Source organism: Ictidomys tridecemlineatus, chromosome X, assembly GCF_052094955.1.
Source record: "Ictidomys tridecemlineatus isolate mIctTri1 chromosome X, mIctTri1.hap1, whole genome shotgun sequence".
In the NCBI taxonomy this organism is placed as follows: domain Eukaryota; kingdom Metazoa; phylum Chordata; class Mammalia; order Rodentia; family Sciuridae; genus Ictidomys; species Ictidomys tridecemlineatus.
In genome coordinates, this window is record NC_135493.1 from 4,896,271 (window position 1) to 4,908,660 (window position 12,390).

The following is a 12,390-nucleotide window of genomic DNA, read 5'->3' on the forward strand; positions in this document are numbered from 1 at the left end:
GCATGTAAGGGCTTTTGCAAACTGCTGTACTGTAATTCAAAGATATTTCTGCCATTTTAGCTTCTTCTTAGTCTCTCTGAGCTATAAATAACAATTTAATTCCATAAAACTAAAGACTACTAATTTTTAGTCTCTATTAGGCTCACCAAGGTATCAGAGTAATAAAGCAACTTGGTTCAATAGGAAGTGCATTGGCCTAGCTGATATTAGAAGTGCATTTTGGGAAAGAATAACATAGTGAAAAACCAAGTCTGAGGGTAGCAGTTCAAGATTCCTGAAGGTTTCACAGCTAATCACCACTGAGGAAAGGTCAATGAACCCCAGTTTTTCTGTCAACTTACTTCTTCCCTAACCTATTCTCTCATGCCTGGTAAAAGGCATGGAGCCTAGTGGAGCAGGATAAACTGATAAAAACAACCTGACTTCCAAATGCTCATCCAGATCATCCTGAGCATTTTTACTCAGGTAAGTACAGAGTCTCCTGAGCTTTTCCTGAAGAGGTAACTCCCAAGAGCAACAAGCCATTTGAAAGGTCAGTCCCTCAGAGCCAAGGAAACCAAGTAGATTTGCTAAGCCTGTGGAATTTAGACCTAGCAGAGCTATAAGCCATTCTCTACCAAACTACTCTGGTCTCTGAGAGCTCATGCCCTATAGGCCTATAGGGACCATACACTGTTTAATGTCCTTAGACTAGAGGTTCTTGAGCCTTATTTAGTCCCCCACTCTACCACAGAGTTGCTCATCCTATTGGGTAAATCTAGTTCACAGACGGTTCTCAGAATTTCAAGCTCTGTAGACATCTAGCGATGCTTCCATTAACATCACACTCATCCTTCTAAAGGAATATGATCTCTTTTTAAAAAAATTAGTTGTAGGTAGATATAATATCTTTATTTTATTTTTATGTGGTGCTGAGGATTGAACCCAGTGCCTAGGCGAGTACTCTACTACTTGAACCACAACCCCAGCCCCAGTAATATAATCTCTGATTGACCCAAAAGTGACTCCTAGAGCAGAAGAACTACTAGAATTCTTGACAAGAACCGGTCAAGGAGGAGTAAAAGTATGTCCTTTACAGCTCCCAGTATATATGCAGATCCACATTCACTGAAGCAGGTTCCTATAAATCGTCCCCTCTGGATTCAAGCTGAGTGATCATATCTATCTCCTTGAAATCTCAAATTTTGCAGTTTTTTTATTAGAGTAGAAAACAATAGATGAGTGCGATCAGGTGGAATCCCACCAGCCAAGCCCGCACTGACCCCCGGGCTGAGTACGGGAGTTTAGACGGGGAAGGAAGCGGTACAGTCCCATCCCCCACAGCGGACACCCCACCAAGGGAATCAGCAGTCAGCATCTTGAACAGCTGATATATCCACCGCCATTCTCCGACAGATCTCAACAACAAAACAGGTGTGTGGCACTCAGCCCATCCCCCATACATCGGGAACTCGCATAAATTCTCTCCTAGGCTTGCCGGGGGAGGGAGAATCAGAGTGAGCCTGCATAAAGACGAGGGGGGAACTAGAGGCACCTGACCTGCAACCCCCCCTACCCATCTGCAGCCAAAAGGAAACCTGTCTAGCTAGAGCTGGGGGAGGGGCAAGCAGGAAAAATCCAAAGGACAGAGTGCCTGGGATCCCAATCGCCAACTGTGGGACCCCGGAGATCCAGGCCCACTGATTCGTGAGGCCTGCCCTGCGGCTACAGAAGGTGTGGCACCCCAGGGAAGCCATTAATTAGCAAGCAGGGAGAGGCTCGGCTGCGATCAGGTGGAATCCCACTAGCCAAGCCCGCACTGACCCCCGGGCTGAGTACGGGAGTTTAGACAGGGAAGGAAGCGGTACAGTCCCATCCCCCACAGCGGACACCCCACCAAGGGAATCAGCAGTCAGCATCTTGAACAGCTGATATATCCACCGCCATTCTCCGACAGATCTCAACAACAAAGCAGGTGTGTGGCACTCAGCCCATCCCCCATACATCGGGAACTCGCATAAATTCTCTCCTAGGCTTGCCGGGGGAGGGAGAATCAGAGTGAGCCTGCATAAAGACTAGGGGGGAACTAGAGGCACCTGACCTGCAACCCCCCCTACCCATCTGCAGCCAAAAGGAAACCTGTCTAGCTAGAGCTGGGGGAGGGGCAAGCAGGAAAATCCAAAGGACAGAGTGCCTGGGATCCCAATTGCCAACTGTGGGACCCCGGAGATCCAGGCCCACTGATTCGTGAGGCCTGCCCTGCGGCTACAGAAGGCTAGCAGGAGAAACCAGGAGGCTAGAGGCAAGGCCCTCGAGACTGGGCAGCTGGAAATTGCAGGCCCGCCGGCGACAGTTCACCCACTGCCCGCATAGCTGGGCGGTAGGAGAACACCCGGCCGCAGGTGACCGATCACCCGCCCTCGGCCTGTGATACTGGGCGGCTAGAGACCGCCTGCCTGCCGCGACTGGGAGCTGAAATCAAACAGAGACAGTCCAGTCACACCACCTCATCAGGATACCCAGGCAAGGAACTGGGGCCGGTCATAGCAAAGTAGTGTCGTCACTGGAGCTCGGACGTCGGATCTTCCTTCACAGTGGAATCCACTTCAGCAGGCATAGTTTAACAACACTAAGGAGAGGCATCAGAGTAATACAGAACCAAAACAAATCTATAGAAGAGAGTAGAAACACGACAATCAAATAGAGCTGGAAAGCAACGGGGACAACATGAGAAAACAAGGGAAAAAAGGAGTACAAACAATGCAAGACAACTTAATTCTACAAGAGGACATAGAAACATCAGAAGCAGGGATAGGGAAAGAACTCAAGGCATACCTAACTCAAATGGAAAGGAATATTAGAGAAGACATGAGACAGCAAGTCCAAGCAATAAAAATATATTTTGAAAATGAATTAAACAAACAAATTCAAATGGCAAAGAACGAGCTCTACCAGGAGATAGAGATCTTAAAAAAGAATCAAAATATAATCCTAGAATTACAGGAGACTATAAACCAAATTAAAAACTCAAACGAGAATATTACAAATAGACTTGATCAAGTAGAAGTCAGAACATCAGATAATGAAGACAAGGTTTATCAACTTGAAAAGAGTATAGTCAACACAGAAAAGATGCTTAAATCCCATGAACAATCTATTCAAGAGATATGGGATGTCATTAAAAAACCAAATTTGAGAGTCAGCGGGATAGAAGAAGGCACAGAGATTCAAACCAAAGGAATGGACAGCATATTAAATGAAATAATTGTAGAAAACTTCCCAGAGATGAAAGATGGAATGGATTGCCAAATCCTGGAAGCCTACAGGACCCCAAACATTCAAAACTATAATAGACCAACTCCAAGACACATAATTATGAAGATAGCCAACATACAGGACAAGGAGAGAATATTAAAAGCTACCAGAGAAAAGAGACAGATTACATTCAGGGGTAAACCAATTAGGTTAACGACTGATTTCTCAGCACAGACTTTGAAAGCGAGAAGATCCTGGAACAATGTATTTCAAACGCTGAAAAATAATGGATTTCAACCAAGAATACTGTATCCAGCAAAATTGAGCTTCAGATTTGACAACGAAATTAAAATCTTTCACGATAAACAAAAGCTAAAAGAATTTGCAGCAAGAAAACCAGCACTGCAAAGCATTCTGAGCAATATACTACAAGAAGAGGAATTGAAAAATAGTGCCCAAAACTAACAACAAGAGGTATCTCAGTAAAGGAGGAGGAAAATAACCAAAAAAGTAAAACTAGCCAAACTAAAATAAATAAATAAAGAAGCATGACTGGAAGTACAAATCATATATCAATTGTAACTTTAAATGTTAATGGCCTAAACTCACCAATCAAGAGACATAGGCTAGCAACCTGGATCAAAACAACAAATCCAACAATATGCTGCCTTCAGGAGACTCATATGATAGGAAAAGACATACACAGGCTGAAGGTAAAAGGTTGGGAAAAATCATACCACTCACATGGCCCTCGGAAGCAAGCAGGAGTGGCCATACTCATATCAAATAAAATCAACTTCAAACCTAAGTTAATTAAGAAGGATAAAGAAGGACACTATATACTGTTAAAAGGGACCATCCACCAACAAGACATAACAATTATCAATTTGTATGCACCAAACAATGGAGCTGCAATCTACATAAAACAAACGCTACTCAAGTTCAAGAGTCAAATAGACCATAACACAATAATTACAGGTGACTTCAACACACCGCTCTCGCCATTAGACAGATCCTCTAGACAAAAGCTGAATAAAGAAACTATAGAACTCAACAGCACAATCAATAACCTAGACCTAACTGACATATATAGAATATACCAACCATCATCAAGTGGATACACGTTCTTCTCAGCAGCACATGGATCCTACTCAAAAATAGACCATATATTATGCCATAAGGCAAATCTTAGTAAATATAAAAGTGTGGAGATAATACCATGCACCATATCTGACCATAATGGAATGAAATTGGAAATCAATGATAAAAAAAAGGAAGGAAAAATCCTACACCACATGGAAAATGAACAATATGTTATTGAATGATCAATGGGTTACAGAAGACATAAAGGAAGAGATAAAAAAATTCTTAGAGTCAAATGATAATACAGACACAACATACCGGAATCTATGGGACACAATGAAAGCAGTTTTAAGAGGGAAATTCATATCCTGGAGTTCTTTCATCAAAAAAAGAAAAAACCAACAAATAAATGAACTCACACTACACCTCAAAAACCTAGAAAAGGAAGAACAAAACAACAGCAATTGTAGTAGAAGACAAGAAATAATTAAAATTAGAGCAGAAATAAACGAAATTGAAACAAAAAAAACCATTGAAAAAATTGATAAAACTAAAAGTTGGTTCTTTGAAAAAATAAATAAGATAGACAAGCCCTTAGCTATGCTAACAAAAAGAAGAAGAGAGAGAACTCAAATTACTAATATACGGGATGAAAAAGGCAATATCACAACAGACACTACAGAAATACAGAAGATAATTAGAAAGTATTTTGAAACCCTATATTCTAATAAAATAGAAGATAGCAAGGATATCGATAAATTTCTTAAGGCATATGATTTGCCCAGATTGAGACAGGAAGACACACACAATTTAAACAGACCAGTAACAAAGGAAGAAATAGAAGAAGCCATCCAAAGTCTACCAACCAAGAAAAGCCCTGGACCTGATGGGTATACAGCGGAGTTCTACAAAACCTTCAAAGAAGAACTAATACCAATACTTTTCAAACTATTTCAAGAAATAGAAAAAGAAGGAGCTCTTCCAAATTCATTCTATGAGGCCAACATCACCCTGATCCCAAAACCAGACAAAGACACTTCAAAGAAAGAAAACTACAGACCAATATCTCTAATGAACTTGGATGCAAAAATTCTCAATAAAATTCTGGCGAATCGAATACAAAAACATATCAGAAAACTTGTGCACCATGATCAAGTAGGATTCATCCCTGGGATGCAAGGCTGGTTCAATATACGGAAATCAATACATGCTATTCACCACATCAATAGGCTTAAAGACAAGAACCATATGATCATCTCGATAGATGCAGAAAAAGCATTTGACAAAATACAACATCCCTTTATGTTCAAAACATTAGAAAAACTAGGGATATCAGGAACTTACCTCAACATTGTAAAAGCTATATATGCTAAACCTCAGGCTAGCATCATCCTAAACGGAGAAAAACTGAAGGCATTCCCTCTAAAATCTGGAACAAGACAGGGATGTCCTCTATCACCACTTCTATTCAATTTAGTTCTCGAAGTACTAGCCAGAGCAATTAGACAGACAAAAGAAATTAAAGGCATAAAAATAGGAAAAGAAGAAATTAAATTATCGCTATTTGCAGATGACACGATAATTTACTTAACAGACCCAAAAGGATCTACAAAGAAGCTGCTAGAGTTAATAAATGAATTCAGCAAAGTGGCAGGATATAAAATCAACACACACAAATCAAAGGCATTCCTGTATATCAGCAACAAAACCTCTGAAATGGAAATAAGGAAAACCACTCCATTCACAATATCCTCAAAGAAAATAAGATACTTGGGAATCAACCTAACAAAAGAGGTGAAAGATTTATACAATGAAAACTACAGAACCTTAAAGAGAGAGATAGAAGAAGATCTCAGAAGATGGAAAAATGTACCCTGTTCATGGATAGGCAGAACTAACATCATCAAAATGGCGATATTACCCAAAGTTCTCTACAGGTTTAATGCGATGCCAATCAGAATCCCAAAGACATTTCTTGTAGAAATAGATAAAGCAATCATGAAATTCATATGGAAAAGCAAAAGACCCAGAATAGCAAAAGCAATTCTAAGCAGGAAGTGTGAATCTGGAGGTATAGCGATACCAGAGCTCAAACTGTACTACAAAGCAATAGTAACAAAAACAGCATGGTACTGGTACCAAAACAGGCAGGTGGACCAATGGTATAGAATAGAGGACACAGAGACTAATCCACAAAGTTACAACTATCTTATATTTGATAAAGGGGTTAAAAACATGCAATGGAGGAAGGATAGCATCTTCAACAAATGGTGCTGGGAAAATTGGAAATCCATATGCAACAAAATGAAATTGAATCCCTTTCTCTCGCCAGCCACAAAAGTTAACTCAAAATGGATCAAGGAGCTAGATATAAAAACAGAGACACTGCGTCTGATAGAAGGAAAAGTTGGCTACGATCTACATATTGTGGGGTCTGGCTCCAAATTCCTTAATAGAACGCCCGTAGCCCAAGAGTTAATGACAAGAATAAACAAATGGGACCTACTTAAACTAAAAAGTTTTTTCTCAGCAAGAGAAACAGTAAAAGAGGTAAATAGAGAGCCTACATCCTGGGAACAAATTTTTACCCCTCACACCTCAGACAGAGCCCTAATATCCAGAATGTACAAAGAACTCAAAAAATTAAACAATAAGATAACAAATAATCCAATCAACAAATGGGCCAAGGACCTGAACAGACACTTCTCAGAGGAGGACATACAATCAATCCACAAGCACATGAGAAAATGCTCAACATCTCTAGCAATCAGAGAAATGCAAATCAAAACCACCCTAAGATACCATTTCACTCCTGTAAGATTGGCAGCCATTACGAAGTCAAACAACAATAAGTGTTGGCGAGGATGTGGGGAAAAGGGCACACTTGTTCACTGCTGGTGGGACTGCAAAATGGTGAGGCCAATTTGGAAAGCAGTATGGAGATTCCTGGGAAAGCTGGGAATGGATCCACCATTTGACCCAGCTATTGCCCTTCTTGGACTATTCCCTGAGGACCTTAAAAGAGCACACTATACGGATACGGCCACATCAATGATTATAGCAGCACAATTCACAATAGCTAGACTGTGGAACCAACCTAGATGCCCTTCAATAGATGAGTGGATAAAAAAATTGTGGCAGCTATACACAATGGAGTATTATGCAGCACTAAGAAACGACAAAATCATAGAATTTGCAGGGAAATGGATGGCATTAGAGCAGATTATGCTAAGTGAAGCTAGCCAAGCCCTAAAAAACAAATGTCAAATGTCTTCTTTGATATAAAGAGAGCCACTAAGAATAGAACAGGAAGGAAGAGCATGAGGAAAAGACTAACAGTAAACTAAGACGAATGGGGGGAGAGAAAGGAAGAGAGAAGGGAAAACATATGGAAATGGTAGGAGACCTTCAGTGATACACAAAATAATAAGATCTTATGAGGGGCAAGGGGGTGGGGGGAAAAAAGGGGAGAGAATTGAACAACAGCAGAGGAGGTAGAGAGGGATGTTGGAAGGGGAGGGGAGGGGAGGGGGGATAGTAGGGGATAGGAAAGGTAGCAGAATACAACAGTCACTAATATGCCATTATGTAAAAATGTGAGTATGTAACAGAAGTGAGTCTGTATTATGTATTTGGGGAGTTCAAAACCCAATTGAGTCGAATGTATGAAAGATGATATGTCTTGAGCTCTGTAATGTTTTGAACAACCAATAAAAAAAAATCTTAATAATCCTATATCTATAATTTTGGCTTTTAAAAATATATGTCTTTGTCTGCATGTAATTTTCCTACTTAGGTTGTTTTCTGAAGGGATTTTCTAAATATGGAAAAAAAAATATGCTACAAGGGCCTTCAAATGAAATGCATTCTCTAACTGTCCAGATGTTCATTTCAATGTATGCATCAAATAAATCTAAACTGATGATAAAAAAGAAAAAAAAAAGAAAACAATAGATGAAAATGGTATTATTAAGTTATTTTCACCCTCAATGATACATAGCTAAATTTTCAGGGATCACAATTCAGTGTATGGGACATCCAAATCATTAATTCTGTAAATATTTACTGAGCACCTACTAATAGTTATTGCTGAAAAACTAGCACAGTGTCATTGAAGGGCTCAGAGACTAGTATAGAACATGGACATATAAACAAAAAGAGTTGTAACATGTTATTGTATAAAATATGTAAGGATCTCAGAGGTGGATGTAAGACATTGTGCCTAGAACACTCAAAATAGCTTTCTAGAAAAGAGGACAATGTTTTGAAGGATAAAGAGTGGTTCACTAGTGAGACAGGAAGCAATGTCTCAGTAGAGGGAACATGTTAAAAGACACAGAAGAATATTGCTGAAGGCTGATAAAATGTGGGGATAGGGGAGTGATGTGAGAACAAGCTGAAGAAGTATGAAGAAAACAGATCAATATGCCATCCTAAGAAGATTATAATATATCATTTAGAAAATAAATACACACCAGAGAGATAATAAATATTTTTCTATTTTATATTGTTTTTGTTGTTTGTTCTTTGCAGTGAAATGGCATAACTAATTTTTTTAAGCAAACAAAAAATTAAGTTTATTCATTTAGTGGGAACCAGTACATATTTTTGAGAAGAGGAACTGAATTTTGACACCATGTATATTTCAAAGATACATTAAATATACAATTATGAATGTAAGCATATGTATTAAAATTGAATATGTTACATTATTATATTGTTTTAAAGTACCTAAGTATCTATGGTGTAAAATAATTAAAGCATGATTCATAGTTCATGGTTCAAACAATACATAGCAAGTGTCCCTCCTTTAAAGTTTTTTCATGCTATAAATTTTTTTAAGAATCCAGGTTATAGAAGAGTGCTAGTAATAACAGGACCATGACAAATATCATGGAAAGAACACCCTGCATGGGACACTGTCTCCTCCTCAAGGCAGCAGAGATCAGCTTAGCAGGAGGCATTGGCCTCCCCACAAGGTCTTCTTTTTTATTTTTTTATTAAATTATTCATTTATTTTAATTTGTTATATACATGGCAGAATACAATTCATTTCATATTACATATAGAGTACAATTTTTCATGTCACTGATTGTACACTAAGTATTTTCATACCATTCGTGTCTTCATACATGACTTAGGGTAATGATGTTGAACTCATTCCACCATCATTCCTACCCCATTGCCCCCTCTCTTCTCCTCCCTCCCCTTCACCCTATCCAAAGTTCCTCCATTCCTCCCATGCTCCCATCTCTCCTTTTATGGTTCAGCATCCACTTAACAGAAAAAACATTTGGTCTTTGGTTTTTTGAGATTGGCTTACTTCACTTATTAGCATTTTACTATCCATCCATTTACCTGAAATGCCATGTTTTTATTCTCTTTTAATGCTTAGTAATGTTCCATTGTGTATATATACAAAAGTTTCCCCATCCGTTCATCTACTGAAGGACATGTGTGTTGGTTCCACAATTTAGCTATTGTGAATTGTGTTGTTAATAAACAAAAGCAGCATGCTATTGGCATCAAAATAGACTTGTAGACCAATGGTACAGAATAGAGGACACAGAGACTAACTCACATAACTACAGTTATCTTATATTAGACAAAAACAAAAATGTACATTGGAGAAAAGATAGCCACTTCAACAAATGGTGTTGGGAAAGTAGAAATCCACATGTAACAAAATGAAATTAAACCTCTATTTCTCATCATGCACAAAACTCAACTCAAAGAAGATCAAGGACCTAGGAATTAAACAAGAGACCTTGTGCCTAATAGAAGAAAAAGTAGGCCCAAATCTCCAACATGTTGGTTTAGGCCCCAACTTCCTTAATAAGATTCCTATAGTGCAAGAATTAAAACCAAGAATCAATAAATGGGATGGATCCAAACCCAAAAGATTCTTCTCAGCAAAAGGAACAATCAGTGAGGTGGATAGAGAGCCTACAGAATGGGAGCAAATCTTTACCACAAGCACATCAGATAGAGCACTAATCTCCAAGATATACAAAGCACTCAAAAACCTTAACACCAAAAAAAAAAAAAAACAAATAGCCCAATAAATAAATGGGCCAAGGAACTGAATAGACCCTTCTCAGAAGAGCATATACAATCAATCAACAAACATATGAAAAAATGTTAACATCTCTAGCAATTAGAGAAATGCAGATCAAAACTACTCTAGGATTTCATCTCACTCCAGTCAAAATGGCAGCTATCAAGAATACAAACAACAATAAGTGTTGGTGAGGATGTGGGAGAAAAGGTACACTCATAAATTGCTGGTGGGATTGCAAATTGGTGTAGCCAATATGGAAAGCAGCATGGAGGTTCCTTGGAAAACTTGGAAAGGAACCACCATTTGACCCAGCTATCTCGCTCCTTGGCTTATACCCAAAGGACTTAAAAACAACATACTACAAGGACATAGCATAACAAATTTTTAGTTTGGAAAATAACTTTTTGTCAGTGGATTGCATTGAAGGGGCTTGAATGATCATGGTAAGAGATGAGACATAGGAAGACAAGATTGTAGTTCATTAAAATAGTCTAAATGATAGGTGAAAGTCTGGACAAAGAAACAGCATGGGGCAAATGTAGAACTGATTTTATGAGTGTTTGACTTTGGGCAGAGGAAAGGAGGAGGAGGAGGAATGATGGTCAGATTTCTATACTGAGAACTTCAGACAGATGCTGTTTCTATCACCTGGAATTATAGGAGGAGAAGCAAGCTTGCAGGCAGTTGGGAGGAAAGATTTCAGGTTGAACAGACTGAATTTAGCAAGTCTGTGAAATGAAGATGCCCTACAGATAGTTGGATAGATATGCCTGCAATTCTCAGGATTTTCAGGGCTAAAATTAAATATATATATGAAAGTTAATAAATGTGTAATTGTTCAAATCTTGTGATTACATAAAAATAACCAAGGAAGAAGATATATTTATTGTAAAAGATAGTGAAAAGAATTGGTAGGTCATTTGAGGTTTAGTAAAAATAACTTGCTATAAGATGATCAGAGGTAGGAGAACCAAGATGGTAAGAAATCAAGAATGTCATGCTGGGCTGGGCACCATGGCACAGACCTGTCATCCTAACAAATTAGGAGGCTGAGGCAGGATGATCACAAGTTCAAGGCCAGCCCTAGCAAATAAAAATTGAAACAATTAAAAGGGCTGGGGATGTGGCTCAGTTATAAAGCATCCCTGGGTATGAAATAATGTTGAACTTGGCAACAAATAAACTCTTCCCTATTTTATTTCTCTTATGCCCAAATATGATGCCAAATTTTAAGTTTGGTTGATTAGAGGAATAGCAGTATAATAAACATAAATAGAGCATGTAGAGGAAGATTAATTACCTCAGGATGAAAGCATATATGAGTTTCAGTTACAACAAACAATTCAGGTGCAATCAGGTTGTCAATGTCTAATAAACAGATGAGAAACTTAGACCATCTCAGGAGAAAAGTCAGAGTTGGAAGTAAATATTGCAAAGCATCTGCACAACGGTATTTTGGCATCCATGATATTGCTATAGACGAAAATATTAGAAGTGAAAAGACAAAGAAGATATACAAATGGTCAATAATAACAATAAAATACGTTCAACATCATGAGTCATTAGGGAAATGCAATTCAAACCACAAAAGATACTACTTCATACCCACTACAATGGATTTAATTTTAAAAATACTGATAATAACAAGTGTTAGTGAGGATATGGAGAAAATGAAACCCTCCTCCTACCTCATGTGAATGTAAAATGGTACAGCCACTTTGGAAAAGTTGAGCATTAGACTTCAAGTTATAATATAATTCTGCAATCCCTCTAAAAAAGTATCTAATCAAGAGAAATGAAAACTTATTTCCAAACAAATCTTATACACAAATGTTTACAACAACATTAGTTGGAAAGCCCAAGAAGAGGCATCCAAGTGTTCAAAAAGTGATAAAAGTGTAAAGAAAACATGGTATATCCATATAATGGAATATTAAACATAAAAAGAATTGGAATTTAGCAGGAAAAAATTCACATTCCACAAAAGGCACTGTTAGGATAATGAAAGCAGA